We start from the raw sequence: 16,396 nt of genomic DNA on the forward strand, positions 1-16,396 counted from the left end.
CCAAGGATGCCCCTTCTATGTCTGTTTCCCCAAGTCCTTCAGTTTCTGTCAGGGTGCACAGTTCACGGAGATCACTGATGGCAGTATATTTTAGTGCACACTTAAAGGCGATTTTCAAGGAATTCTCTGAATTAGGATTTAGGAACTCAGCCTGTCCCACGTTCCACATTAGAAATGCTGCGATTTTGCCTCCAGTTGCAACCATATTGATTTACACTTGGAAGAGAAAAAGAAAATTGATTAAGAGTAGAATGACTGCAGAGTGAGCTGCACACAAGCGAGGTCTGCAAGTGGGAGGCTGGAGGGAAGCTGCAGCCATTTTGAGACACTCAGAGTCTCTTTTCCCCTGAACTCAGTCTTGAAAAAAATACTTTTATTTTAATCAAGAGGTTTAGTGACCCTCTGCTGCAAGCCTCAGAGCCTACCTCGCCGTTGTGAGAGTGTGATGGCAAAGATCAATGACTTCTGCGAAAGCAGCCACTGCTTGGGCACACCATGCGTTCATGTTCCACTGCTGAGGCACCTGTCATGTTATGTACTGATTTTTCTTTTGTTTGTCAGAGGCACAGTTTATGTATTGAAACTAATCCTCTGCTCCCTACAGGAATAAGAACAAAGATCCTTTGTTTCCAATGAGCTTTAAATGAAAATCCAGAGCACCTAATTAGGTAACTCAGCTCCCTAAAACTGCAGCCTGTGCAGCTTTGTTTCTTGCCTTGCTGGCTGCTGAACACCATTTGTCTGTCTGTCTGTCTCCCTGTGACCCTCTCAAAATAGGATATAGAGCATCTGTCTCCTGCCTGCTAACGTCCTGGTGTCTCTTGCAAGAGTTTGGGATTCCTGGAGTGCCGGTGTACAAGCCACCCCTCTCTGACAGTTTCTAGTCTAAACATAGACACATCAACTCTGAAAAATTTTCAAAATTTTTGATCATTCTCTATGTAGCTAACACAGGAGATGGGGGTATCTTGACCAAACCACCGCAGATTTCCTTGTTTCTGTTTCCTCAGTGAGCAAGGGCTTTTGTCATGTTGACAGCAAAGCCCTGTGCCATGCCCTGCTTCTCCTTCCCTTGCTGCTGGCCTTTTTCTCTTTTTCAATTTCTTTTTTCCTCTCTCTCATTCCAAAAATCTGAATTTTCCTTCTAATCTTTTGTCAGGTGAATTCCTAATCAGCCTCATTGAGCAATCCTTCTGCCCAATGCATTGCCTGACTTCAGTCTGTTCGTAGTTCAGAGCTGAAAATCTGCCTTCCCCCAAGATGGAGACACAGCTTTGTCCAAAGCTAGTCATGTAAATGGGTGGTCATCAAAGTTTAACGACCTCATTACTACTCGTTTGCAGAGTGCGAAAGCAAGCACTTTCTGTGAGATATAGATCAAAAGGAAAGGGAAAGGAAACAGCAAAGGCGACTCATTTTCAAGACAACTCGCAGCCCCATCTGAGCATATGTGAACTGCCCTTAGCAGACAATAGCAATACTGCTAATCATAGATCGTTTTCTGCATTGCCTTGCCAATAGTCCTGTGAATATGTATGTAGATCCCTGTAAATACACATTATACATGTATGTGTACACACAGTATATATGAGAGATCAGTGGGAATACACAACCCAATGAAAAATACTAATTTCTTCAGTTTCAAATGACAACAAAACGACTACAGGTCTTGTGAAAACTCATGGATATTTGATCTTTGTCAATGAGGTCATGGAGGAACACTCAAAGAATGACTCCCACAGTGAGAAAACTGTCCTTAGGCTGGACCATGAAACACAAACATCAAACCCACTGTTATTATTAATTCTAGTTGTGTATTTCTAGGCTACTGTAACACCTAGTCCATTGGTGTGGAACAGAGTGGATTTGAGGGGTAGGTGTGGAATAACTGAAAGTCGTGTCTGGTGCAATGTGTGGTGTTGGGAAAAGTTCCTAAAGACCCTGAGGTTCACCAGGGAGGTTCATCTCACATGACCTGAAGGAACTGAAGTGTAGGTGCCTTAAGACTTGCTTAAGTCACTAAGGTCTCCTCTCTAGTTAGAAAAGAGAAACAGGCAAAAGTCATGATGCAAAAATAACCTGCAAGAAGACTGGCTAGAGTAGAAGAAATTGCTAATTCAGGCACAGCACAGAAGTGTAAAGGCAGAGAAAATCCTAGGGTAAGTGAAAATAAACCATGTTTTGCTTTCACCATTAGAATTTCAGAAATGAACATCTGAGAAAATAGGAGAAGAAAACTGAGAGTCATCACATTTAGTATAAGGAGCTGGGGGTTTTTTTAGAGGAGAGCCATGAGAAAGCTTTCTCAAGTGGTAAGCTCAAAATGCAACACAAATGGGGAAGACAGAGCAGCTGGTCCATCTACAAGGTCAGCTGAGATCCTAAGCACTTTGGAGAAATCTATTATGATGTTTAAGTGTGATTAAGAACTCCATTTTACTGGTATATATTTGCTCTGCTTTTTTGTAGCTTTTGCCTCTCATTTTTCAGATGTTTCTTGCTTTATTAGAATAAACTTCTTAAGTTTTATTGATGTTAGAAATTATCTCTAACAGTCATACAGTGCTTTACTACTCCAGGATTGACTAATCTAAAAATAAAATGGTGTCTGCTGGTGGAACAGATGCAAATCCCGAGACGTAAAGAGCAGAGCATGCAGGTCATCAAGGGGGTTAGTACTGTCAAGACTCACTATGCAAAATGAGCAAAATGAGGTTAAACAGCATCCTTCTGGCACAGCACAGTCCACAGAAAGGTATCTGCTGCTCTTATCCCCTCCTCTGACCACTTTTGAGACTTCAGAAATATTCCCATCCCATACAAAGACAACGCAAGTCTTTCAGAGGCTGTCACAACACATAGCAGAGATCTGTTAGCTGGTACCACTGTATTGAGTACTGAGAGAGGGTATTGAGTGGTGAAGATCAATGCATTGAGCTTACTCAGGATGAGCAAGGACTTGACTTTCCATTGTCCTCTTCCCTGGTCAGTACTCTTGCTGAGTCTCCCCAGCTGGGATCTATGTCTTGTCCAATGGAGTCTGTAAAGACTTGCCAAAGAAAACTGATCCAAATTGCAACATCTTATGAAGACTTGGGAGTGTTCATTGTTGCTGTTGTTGTATCTGTATCTCTTGAAGGAAAGCACTGTACTGAAAATTTAGTGACCTGACCTAGTCACACTTTTTTTATCGTGTCCATGGAGTGCCATGCTCCTCTGAGTGATCCTGGAAGATAACTCAGGAAAGAGAATTGGTTTGCACAGAACCACAGCTCCTAGGGAAAATCCTCAGGGATCCACACCATGAAAAAAGGTTGACGTGATGTTAGCTGCTATCCTAAAAATAAAAATAACATATCCATAGAGTTTCAATTGCTTTAGAGGAAAGAATCAACAGGTGTTTCTTTCTGTAAGGCAGGCTTTATGATCTCCATAATCTAGCACACTCAGCTATGCTCCTTAGTGTACAAAGGAAGAATACTGCCTTCTACAGAGAAAAAAACCAAACTAAAATAGAATAGTGAATGTCTATAGAATGGGTTTTATGGGAACTCAGACTAAACGATAATAGTTGTTTCTTGTTGTCTGACTCAGCTTTGCATCAGTGACTTTGAAAGTGATTTCTGAATGTAGCACTGGAGGGAGAAACCAGAATGGTCTCCTAGAATGAACATTGAAATATTTGAAGAAATCCAGCCTGGCAGCTGCACCTCTAAATTCTTTGAGGTTCATGCTTCAGCTGTTACTTGCAGTATCAGTTACTTAGTAAGTATACCCATGCCAAAGAAATGCTTAACAAGGTGCACATGGGCACTCGTTTACCTCCCCCATATGAGAGAAAAAGGAGGAAAAAGGAGGCTCCCTCAATCAGCCCACATGCCACTTCTTTTCTAAATATAGACCTTTTTTTTTTTTTTGCCAGCAGTGAGAAAGAAGCTAGAAAACAGCATCCCTCATAAGAAACTTTAAACAGCTACGCAGCTTGATTAATTACTTAGGGATTCCCTAGGGCTGTTACTAAGGTAACAGTAGTAGAAATGTTTGAAGAATATGTGTGTGTGCTGGAGAATACATGGTGGCTTTTCAGCTGCACCCTGCACAGAGAGTTTTTACAGTATTAATGTAGAAAATAAAAAGTGTGTGCATATGTGCATGTACTCATGAAAGTGCAGAGCCCACACAGCCCTATGAATCCCCAGCTGCATCTGCTGAACACAGAAAAAAAAAATCTGCTTTGGTTTTCAGGAGGACGTAACAGGAAAGGAATTTAAAGGGTTCAGGGCACATCTCTTCCCAGCTCTACCATGCCTTTATTTTGCTGGCTGATTTAAAATGTTTTCTCCTTCCCCCTTACCAGACAGCACTGACCCAAGGCTAGATTCCTACTCTCCTAGGCTCGTCTCAGAGGTGGAGCCACCCACACTGCTGCCTGGCTCCCGTGGTACCCACCACATCTGGCTGTGCCCAGCAGTGCAACATCCCTGTGCTGAGCAGTGGTGCTGCAATGGTGGAGAAATGCTTGTAGTTTCATGGTCTGTAGAGTAATGCATTTTCTAGTCAAAACTGGTGAGAGACAGCAAGAAGTGATTAGGGTACAGAGCACACTCTTGAGGAAGACACCATTGACCTGTAGGTAACTGCAGTGCATTTGATGATGTGGGAGAACAACCATCTTTAGTGACACCCATGCCAGGATTTTACCAAAGTTAATGCCCAAGTTAGTTAACACAGGACATGGAGGTAATTAGAAATTTTGGCTGCTTACACAGAAGGAGAAACCACCTCCTCACTAACTGATCAGCTTGCATCCTTAGGAGAGAAGAGTTCAAGACAAGACTGAGCAAATGCATAGCTTGCAAGAGTGATTTGGGAGAAAAGCTTGTTCTGAATTTAATGACAAACCTCTAGTTGTTTGAGTTCCTCCCAGGGATATCATTTTTTTCACCTTCTGAGACATCCTTCTCTCCAGAGCTTTTGCACATACCTCACTGCCCCCTCCCTGTCTCTCACTTCTGGCAAACCTCTGCCCAACTCCTCCAACTCAACTCTACAGCTGTGCCAACCCAAAGGCTTGAAAGAACTCATGCTGACTTAGTAGTTTTTTATTCATAGACATTCATTTGCTTTTTATCATGTTCCCAGCAGTGGCCACAGGGAGAAACTCAAATTTCCAAGAGGAACCACTCAAAAACGTGACACTTGCAGGGCTTTGTAGTGAGAGATGCTGAATACCCATAGCTCTCACTTGGCTCTTCACAGGGTGCTTATGGCTCAAAGTGTGTGAGAAATTATTGCTTCTGGTTTATAGACACTGCCTAAAAAATAACTAAGAAACATTCTGGAGGAACTGAAATAACTTCTGAGAACATCTTTAGGACAAATTGGGGAAAAAAGTAGTCTGAGCAAAACAAGTACGAAACAAAAGGCACCAGTGTGATTTGGAGAGAGTTTGGTATCTGTCAATGCTCCTCGAAAATGTAGTCACAACGTTGCTTTGTGTTACTGCATCTGTTTTTTCCTCCTAAAATTGTTTCATTTTTACTGTTGTTGAGTTCTGCCTATCTTCTGGCAACGTATGGCTACTGTTGTTCTGCTAAGCCATTGAATATCTTAAAATTGTTGGGGGGTGCTGCTATCATACAGCTGTACACATAGCCCAGATAGTTCATTATAGCACAGCAATAGAAAGATCTTAATCTCCCTTTTTTCTGTACCTTCACGAATTACCCACTTCAGGGATATTTAGGATATATGAGCCTTATTAACAAGACATCATCACTATTGTTTTGAAGCATCTGTCCACCCATGTGTGGTAGGCAACCAAGATGGAGAAGTATAACTGTCTTACATCCCTATTCCCACAACAGGCATTTCTCTTTTATAGTCTTTAAAATTTGACAGGACAAAGCTCTGCAGAAAGGATAGAGCAGTGACAGGGTTTCATCCTCTCTTCCAGCTCCAGTTTCCCTGGGTGCAATTTTTTTCCCATTGAGCAATCCTTGATCTCATGATCTTATTTCTTCCTCCTGAGAATTCACAAAGGCATTTCAACAAGTGAATCACAGGGAACAGGCATTAGATGATTTTTTAATCTCTTGAGAAAATAAGGAAAGTGGAAATTTCTTGAGAAAATGGGGAAAGGTTTTTTTTTTTCCTGCAGCAGTCTCCTGTGCTGCAGAAGTACATTTCAGCCTTGAATCCAGCAGCACCTCAGGAACTGGTGCTAGTCCGACCTCCTGCTGCACCTTGCTTTGGATGTGTGACTCTTGCCAAGGAGCAGCAGCATCCTGGAGGATGCTTCCCTGCAGGAAGAGGTGAGCTGATCCCCTGCACCATGACTTCTGTCCCTGCAGGGGCTCTCTGCAAAAGACTGCCTGGAGGCAAGACAGCACTGCCCACTCATCTCACAGCCTGCAGCTTGGCAAGAGGCTGTAAGGACATCTCTAGCCAGATGAATTCACATGTGCTCATTGCCATGACAACATGGTAAAAAACAACCCACAATTTCCACGACCTTCCTGTATTTATTTTCTTGAAAGGTAACTACACTGGGTTTTTGACATAAACTAACCAAGTCCATGGCAAGAGAGTCTGCAAAATACATACAGTGCAGGCAGGGAGGCACTAAGACCATGATATTAGGATGGCCAGGTTGGGATATGTTGTGGGACAAGGTGAAACAGCCCCAACCCTCTTCTCTGCATCTTCCAGCTGAAGGATCCAGCCATCCACACGAAGGATGATTTCCAGCAGCTTTTCCAAGGGTGTCACAGTTCCCACAGTGTAACAGTTCCCATTTTCCCAGCACAAATCTGCAGAGCCAGTGGGGACCACCCAGCAGGTGCATCAGTTCACATTCATGCGGATTAGTTTAAACTGGTGATGAAAGCAGACCAAACCATGAGATGGAGCATCTGAGGTGCACGTGCATGCAGGGTATGTGTCCAGCACTGTTGGCTCTTTTGTGGAGATGTTGCCTCTACTCAATAAGCAGTAACAAGAAGCGTGAAATGTCAGACTTTTTAAGTGCATCAACTGTTTGCTCCTTGAACTTGAGTCAGATCCTTGAGATAAAGAGAGAAACACCTGTTGTAACCGCTAGACTCTGCCTAGCAGGCTGCTGCTCCCTGAGAGCTCAGCGAGGGTTTCCTAGGGCCATGTGATCAGTCGCATCCTGGAGTCCATTGCGGACAGCCCCGCGATCTGGCTCCGGCAGCCCGCAGCGTTACAATGCAGTGGATGGCAAAGAAGGCAGAGAAGGGTCTCTCATGAGGGTTTGAGATGGCTTTAATCACATCTTGTCCCCACGATGTTCAGAGGTAGAGAGACCGCGTGCTCTGAGTGCGGGGTGGTTTTGTCAGGGGCCCAGGGGCGGTCCCTGGGCAGGGTTGGGGTACAGGAGCAAATAGGGAGAAACCGAGGGAGTGGCCAGGGCTAGGGAGGGAACAGGGGGAACATACAGAATCAGGGGGTTAACAGGCCACCACATACACCCTCTTCATGAATACAAAATAGTCCTCAAAAGAGTTTTGAGTAAAAGGATTATAAGAAACACTCTGCTTCCACATCACAATGAAAATGTGAGTGTAATTTTAAATTATAAAAAAAAAAAAAAAAAGAGGGAACATCAAGTTCATGTGGAATTGCAGTTACACTAGGGTGAATAGCAGTAAAGACTTCCAACTGTTTAAGAAACAGATGTGGGAGCTGTTAGGCTTCATATTTACAACTCAGATTTGAGCTTTTTCAGAGCAACCTGTACACTTCTGAGTTCATATGGGAGAGAGAATAGGAACTGATGATGTTTTTTGTGTTGGTGTAGAAGAAATAGAAAGTAAAAGTAAAATGACCTGCCTTTGGCATGTACTACTTTATTTCCCTCATTTACTTAAGGCTTACTTTTTTATTTTGCAAGCTAAATTTTTTGGGAATTGATAAATAACAACTTCCTGGGATATTTTCACCCCTGTAAAATCTTGGCATGTTATAATGATCTGTCAGTGAACATAAGGCATTCAGACAGTTTCCCACTCTCCCCACCCCCATGGAGAACTGTTTGGAAAAGAATCATGATAAAAGAAAACTCAGTGTGTGCTGTGAAGAAAGAAGAAGGGGAACAGCTTTTCCTTGGACAGTTATGTTTCTGTGAATCATGAACACAGAGTTACCAGACATCATAGGTCACTCAGAAACATAGAGAAAAACAAACATGCTATTACCTGTTTTACTGCTACTGGGCTGCTGGGGTAGAGCTAGGCACATGCAGCTCCCTGCATACACTCTGATAGCCCAGAGACAGAAAATAAATTAACAGAGGCAAGGACCAGTGGAAAACCACCAGCAAGTTAAGTGAGAATCCATTTGTGATGCTGCGCCTTATGTCACTTCTACTATAAATGACTCTTTCTCCCACCACTACCCCCTTTACTTTTCTGTTTGGTTTTGTGGTTTTTTGTTTTTGGTTTTTTTTGTCAATATGAAAACTAACATGTGTGAGTTACCATGGTATAAAGGCACAGTGAAGACATTTATCACAACAAGATCAGCTTTCTGCTCCTGCCTAAGGCATACCTTGGCAAGTTTGCCTCACGATAAAACTAAAATTGCCTCAACTTCACTGCATTTCTGTCTCAGGATAGCTGTGTTAACTTTTTTAGTGGTGCAGATAAACTTTTACACTGTGTTTTTCAGCAAACTTTAAAGTGAAAATTGTATTTATGGCTTTGGAACTGAAGCTGGAAGATCATTTTTGCAAAATGAGTAATAATAAATACTGATTATTTACAAATGGTGAATGCAGAATTGATCCATTACTGGTCACTTCTTTCTTGACTTATGTCATATTCCCCTTTTCATCCACATTTTATATCTTTATTTTGGTTATACTAAGCTGAATCAATATGGGAAAAAATGAAAATTAACTCAGTAGAAGATATTTTCTACAATCCTTCGTCCCTGGAAATGCTTTTAATTATTAGAATAGTTTACTCTTAGTGTAGTGGATTTATTGAGCTCTACACAATCTGACAACATTTCATCTGAGGCAGCACACTCACTTTAAAGTGTTGGTGATAGATGTTTGCTGCTGATGTTGTAAGTAGTTTAGAACCAGATGTAAGCACTGTTTTATGAAAACCATTTTGCTAAAATGTGTCTCTCTGAAAATAGAAAGTTTGCAAGTGTGGATCCCAGCCAGGATCATTGAGATGCCAAAGTAGCATCACTGGGGCATGGCTAAGACAGAAGAGACATGGATTTTGACAAACAGTAAAACGGCAAAGCACAGGAGAATGAAAGAGATGAGAGCATCCCTCTGCTTTAAGCAACAAGGACACCTCCTTCCATGACAAGATGTGGCCACCTTTAACTGAAGATAGCTGGCATTCTTCTGAAAACTTTCAGAATAATAATACCTGTGGAAGGAGAGGAGAGGAAAATTAAATATTTTTTCCATGCAGATGATGACTGGTAACTGAATACCAGTCTAAGAATGAGTTTAAAGGTGCAAAAACACACTTCTGGGCATGTGAGCATGTGTGATGAGGATTATTATTTTAATGGTGCCACGAGACAGTTGGTCAAGGCCAGAGGGGAAAAACATGAGATTTGTGCAGATATTGTAAAAGAAAAGATGCAAAAGATGGTGATCATGAATGCTAATGTGAATTTCTGAAGGCTGCTTGTGTGAAAAGGTGAAGATTCCCTTTGTCTCCAGTGGGCAGTTATGGCATGAGTCATCCAGCCATGACAGGTAGCAGTTTCTGTGCTGTGTTACCTTGTTTGAGAATTTGAACAAGTCAGGTGTTATTGCAGGTGTGCTTGGGTATTTAGGGCTTCTTCAAGAAGATCTGGTGGATGTTTCCTCAGTCTATGAGGGAAGCAGGGAAGAGGATCAATAGAGCTATATATCCATGCATGCATCACCTGATATGGGAGCATAGCCTATGCTGTCAGGTATATGTGGCCTCCGGTCCTCAGTGGGATGGCCACAAGACCTTAGATTTCTAATTTGTGCCCTGTCATCTTGATTAGTTAGTAAATACTAATTATGCCTTACAAGCATAGCAAGCCTTACAGTTAAATACGAGGGGTGTGTTTGAGTTGGAGTGGGATACAGCAGCTGGCAGCAAGCAAAACATAGCTGCTGTAACAGAAAAGCCATCTAATGAAACTCTGCAAAAATATAATTCTTTTAGATTATTTGCCTCCTCCATCACATCCTGCTTATGTTTTAATCACTTTCTCTAGGCTCATACTGACACTCCCGCTTGCTGTCTTACCACCAGATGGACTTTAATAAACTATTATTATATCTGGAAGCACCTTTCCTAGCTCTTCATAATTGCTTCTTGTAGTACTTAGATGTGCGATGCAGAGATGTCAGCCTCCACAGTCATACTTATTGCTAAAATTGAGCAGCATATTGCAGCTTGTTTGTTTGGGTATTTCTGAAGGAATCTAAGTTATCCTAGATACTTGTGCATCTCTTTCCAAGCCCCTATTTTCTCTGTTCACCCTACAATATACAACAATCCTCATGTCCTGTTCCTTACTATAGGTGTTCAAAAAAGAGTAGGGAGGATGTTAATATTAATCTGCATTCTCCAAATTGGCAAATTGGTGGTATGGAACCAAATCCTCCCCTCCCCATGTCCCCCTGAGCCCTATGAAAGAGCCACTCAGGTAGACAACCCTTGTTTCTTTAAACTTCAACCAAGGGTTCTTCAGCTGTTATAGGTGTTATAGGTGAACAGATTGCTTGAGAGAAGAATGAAATGTTATCTCCCTCTCTTAAGACTTCTCTCCAGGAAGCATGGGCACAGTATATGACCATTCCTCCTGGGTACGATTTGGTCCAATGGCATGGAAACTGATTTGTGACTCAGAATAACTTTATAAGGTCTAGGAGCTGGCAGGGATGATTTAGCAGGAAAGGAAAGAGGCCTTTCAGGGAAAGGAAATAGTGCAACATTCCTTGATCACTAGTGACAGTTTCCAAAAAGGCCTGCTGGGCCCCTTTGGCACATAACTGCCGTCAGGAACTGAAAGGACATTTCCAAAGAGTAGAAATGAACCTTGGTTGATGGTTCCTGAGAAAACAGCTTCTGTCCCTCCTGAGAGCCATGGTACCCTTACTATTGAAAAAAACCATAAATGTTCCCTTAAAGAGAGTTGAACAAATACGAGTGTTGGGATGATGTCATCCTTTTTTTGTGTGTTCACACAGCTTCACAATTCAATGCCCTGTTCAGGAGGTCGAATAACATTTAGCTTGAGAAGTTTTCTGTGTAAATTAGCTCAGATTTGGAGGGCTTTCTAGCACTTGTATTTCATTCTGACCTGAATGCTACTGCAGAGATGATGTAGGAAACAGAATAATTCAGGATAGAGTTTCATATTTACTACTGCTATTGCCAGGTGAGATTTGGAAAACAATCCTAGAAGGCAAAAATCACCTTCCAGACACCATGTTTGTGTGTCTGGTTGCATTTCAGGTAAGCCAGGAGTAAGGCTAGTATGTAGCATTCAATGGTGTGTTTTTGTCTCATGGGATGCCAGTTTCAGACATTTCCAGCTTTTTGTTCCCCCTCCACTCTAGGCCCCATCTCCACACTGCTGTTCCTGACTTCTCAGTCCGTCCCACCAAGAGCAGTACCAGCTCAGCCAAAGGGGAGGCAGTAGGAAAGGAGGCAAGAAATCTTAATCTGTCTTTGCTTCTGAAAAAAATGCATTAGAGAGATATATCCTTGAGAATCCAGCAATGAAACACTGATGAATGGGTCTGTTGCTGAAGACAGAATAAGTTACCATTGAGTCTCTGACAGTACAGCTGTGGGTTTTTATGGGATGCCACTGGCACTAAAAAGTAGTGGCAAAACTTTTGTTCTTCAGATCTGCAGCAGTGGTCCTGAAATCACAAAGGCAGATGGTTTGCTGAAGAGAATAGTAATTACAACAGCAGTAACTGAGCAGAGTACTAGGCATTTGAAGAACTGGCTGCATGGTTGGGCTCAGAAGGGGTAGTTAAATCTTCACACTTCAGCTGGAGACTGGTTACAGGTCCAGTTCCACAGGGATCTGCGCTGGGACCTACTTGTGATGTTTAGTACATTTATCAGTGGCCTGGAGGATGTGAAGGAGTGCACCCTTACAGAGTTTGGAGATGAAGCCAAACTGGTGGCACCAGTCAATACTCTTGGGGACATTTAGAGGGACCCAGACCAGCACTGAGAATGGGCCAAGAGAAGCTTTATGGTTGGTGTTCAGCCAGGATTAGTGCAGAGGCTTGCACTTGGCACGGACTAACCCCCTGTACTAGTATGGGCTAGGCCAGGGAGCAGCTCTCCTGGATAGGACCAAGGTGTTCAGGTGGCTTTTAGGCCAAACATAATCCAGCAGGGAGTCCTGGCAGGGAGAAATGCTGGCAGCATCCTCAGCTATATCAACAGAAGTATATTCAACAGACCAAGGAAACTATTTATTTCCTCTGTGCAACACTTTTAAGGCCACTCCTAAAATACTGCATCCAATTTTGGGCCCCCAATGCATGAAAGAAATGGACAATCCAGAGGGAGTTCAGGGAAGGCCTCCCAGTGCAGTGGGGCTGGAACACTCGCCACAGGAGTAGAGGCTAGGGTAGCTTTGAAGGTACTTGATGGCCATCTTACACACAGTCATTTTGTCACCAAATGTGTTCCTTACTAAGCATGCTGGTAATTTTGGTTTTATATTCTCCTTGGGTTTGCATTCTCTACTCCAATTTGGCCTTACAATTCAGTAGCTATTTCATAATGTTTTGCTTTGTAATTCCACTAGTTATGTTATTTTGCAGGGACAGTATTAATTACAGATATTCTTCAGTCATATATCTGTGAGGTACTTACCATTAAAGAAATATTACTCTGCCTCTTAAAACATAGTTTTATAGTGGTAACATAGAATAATTATTTATAATAGTTGCTTACCACACATCTACAGTGAGAATATATGTAGTGGCCTGCTCCAAGAGCATAAAGCAACCATGAAAAGTTTGTAACAGTATCAAATAACAGGCAAAACTAGATATTTGAACATATTACCTTCACTTTATAATGCTACTTGCCTTTTCCTTTTGCTTTTAAACTTAAGAGAGTCTCTGCTAGGCAGAGCTTGAGTGCCAAAATATGATTTTTTTCCTTATGCTTTTTCTTTTGGATGATTCCAGACTGTGATCTGCATGTGATTTCTTGCATTTTTAAGCTTGTTCTACTCATGTTTCTTATAAGCACGTAAGTGGACATTTCTGGGAACTACAGTCTGGTTCCTCTTTTTTGATGTCCATTGTATGTATAAGATTCCTACTCTGAATCCCTGCAAAAGGATTATAGGAGTAATCTAGAATTACTCAATATTATTTATTTTCAGTGATAACACAGTATATCAGTTCGGGGAATTCACTGTGTAAGAGTATTTATGGTGAATGAGGGGTTATTTCTGACAGGTAATTCAGACTTGCAGTACTGTGTGTCTTCTTCTCCTTGGCTCTAAAGAGGTTACAAGGCCATGATTAGGTGTATCCACACCTTCCCTTCCTTAATATTTACTCATTTTTTGCACAAGAAATTCTGAGCATGGTTGAAGCTGTAAAAAAGACTAGTGGCCCATAAAAACAGGTGGATGGGATTCTTTTTAAACTATAAAGGGACCAGACCAGCACTGAGAATGGGCCAAGAGAAGCTTTATGGTTGGTGTTCAGCCAGGATTAGTGCAGAGGCTTGCGCTTGGCATGGACTAACTCCCTGTACTAGTATGGGCTATGAAACACCAGCAAAGTGATTCTTGTATGAGATCAAGAAAGAGCTGAAGCATCAAAGCTATTGATGGTTGAGTACAACAGGCTGGCTTAGCGGTCAACTGACACAATGTGGCTGTCTTGCAGTCTGGGTGTCCACAGAAGAGCCAGACACCTCCACTCTCTTCCCAGACCAATGGAAAGAAACAGTTCAACTTATCCTATAGCATTGGCTCAAGACAGGTCAGATTAATAATTCACTTTTTGCCCTGACTACAGACAGGGTCTTGGGTGACTAATTCATTTATCCACATGGCAGATGTCTAATATGAGAAAGGAGAACTCTCTCTCCTGATATCCCAAAACTTCCTCTGAGTTTCAAATTGAAACAAACAAGATCAGGAACATTTTACTTTTGCAGTGACTTAGGAACGAAAATGCATGAAGAGGTCTGCTGCTTTTAAAATGTTTGTGCACTCTCAAAGACTGACTACTGAAGCTGTTCTGAGCACCACATTGGTAATGGAACTGAGCAAGGTGAAAGTTTCTTGAAATCTGGAGACTTTAATACAAGCAGATCACCTCCATTTAGTTTTAAAAGACTTTATTATTTGAAAGAGTATTCTTCTTTGTTTCAAGGCTGCTTATGACTTACAACTCTTCAACAGCCTTCTGAGCTATTTATTTCTAATAATGTCTGCTCTGAAGTTCTGAAAAATTTTCTCTGATTGTATTCTGGTCCTGTTCCAATTTTAGTCCAAAATCTTTTTGATGGATAGTCCTCATGGGAACATGGATGCAATATTTAAGATAGGAACATATTTAACCTTTGCAAAGGGCAATGCTAATGCTGTTTTGTAATCTGCTGCTTGCCTAATCCAGCATCCATATCCTTTGATCTGATTCTATTTACACTGTGACTTCTTCAAAGTTTTAGGAACATGTCCAGTGGAAGAGCTTCACTGCTTTCTGTAGGCTTCATTAAGGCTTAAATGTGCATATTTAGTTGTAAGGAGTCTGTATAAAATAATTCTAACATTTGTAACGCTGGACTATATCTGCTCACATTCTGGAATTCTACATTGTAACAGTAGCGTCAGATCCATTTTCATACACAGAATCACAGAATGGGTCAGGTTGGAAAGGACCACCGTGGGTTGTCTGGTCCATGCTCAGCAGGGTCATCTTGGCATAAATTGCACAGTGAGGGAGACTCCAGTGAGGGAGACTCCACAACCTCTCTGGGCAACCTGTTCCAGTGCTTGGTCACTTACACAGTAAAGAAGTTCTTCCTCATTTTCAGGTGGAATCTCCTGTACCTCAGTTTCTGCCTGTTGTCTCTTGTCCTATTGCTTGGCACCACTGAGAAGAGCCTGGGCCCAGCCTCTGACACCCTCCCTTCAGATACTGACAGACATTGGTGAGGTCTCCTCTCAGCCATCTCTTCTTGAGGCTGAACAGGCCCAGCTCTCTCATAAGAGACATGCTCAAATCCCTTATTCATCTTGCCCTCCGCTTGACCCACTCCAGGAGCTCCATGTCTCTCTTGTCATGGGGAACCCAGTACTGGACACGGCACTCCAAATGTGTCTCACAAGGGCTGAGTAGAGAGGCAGGATACCAATTTCGACCTGTATTCCAGAGTATCATTGACATTTTTGGCACCCAGGGCACACCACTGGCTTGTTGTCTACCTGGATGCCCCAGGTCCTTCTCCACAGAGCTGCTTTCCAACAGGTTATCCCCCAGCCTGATGCATGGGGTTATTCTTTCCCAGGTGCAGGGCCCTGCTTTTGCATATTTTGAATTTCAGACAGTTCTCAGTTCTCCTCTGCCCTGTCTCCAAACAGGCTCAAACTACCTTATGAGTTAAACTGGAGTGACAAAAATTTCTGTAATCTGGAAAAGTGTATTTATAAAGGAACTAAAATGAGTAGTCTGCTCCTAGGCTGTACTGTGTTATTTTTAGTATACTACTTCTGAAAATAACATTTTCAAAAATGATAACACTGTCTTGTAGAGAAAGCATTGCTTTCATATGCTATAAACACTGAAAATTCTTTGGACAAGCAATAGATTTTCCCTGCTCCTCACTGCAACTACTCAGAGGGCACTGGAAAACGTTGGGTGTAAGCCAAGGATTTCATAAGTGGTTTTTTTCCAATTCCTTGCCACAAGTGATTGATACCACACTTGTATAAGAGGCTAATGAGTCTTTGCTTAACAAAGAAAATTATCAAGATGAGATGTAAGTCTAATGCAATTCATTCTGCTTGGAAGAGTACCCAATTTTTAGTGAAGTGCCTGAATGGAAGATGCCTCACTTTGATCATGAATGATGTCTGATGTTGTCTGAAAATTTTGCAAAAGTTTTCTTGCCTTACCTGCTAGGATCAACTTCTGTAGGCTATGAAGTGGGATGGATATAAAAAGCTTGAAGGTGGTTTAGTGGGTGAGGTCACGTAGCACAAAGAACATGTGATTCCACCTGTGTTCCTGTGAGCAGGTCTACTGAGGCCATCTTCATTTGGTGGTCTGAAAGAGAGACTGCATTTTTCTGCAGTTCTCCAGATCAACAGATTTATTTTCCAGAATTCCTTTTTCTCCTCTCTTTCTAACCCTTAG

The sequence above is a fragment of the Corvus brachyrhynchos genome, unplaced genomic scaffold (genome assembly GCF_000691975.1).
Source record: "Corvus brachyrhynchos isolate BGI_N302 unplaced genomic scaffold, ASM69197v1 scaffold11, whole genome shotgun sequence".
NCBI classification, from domain to species: domain Eukaryota; kingdom Metazoa; phylum Chordata; class Aves; order Passeriformes; family Corvidae; genus Corvus; species Corvus brachyrhynchos.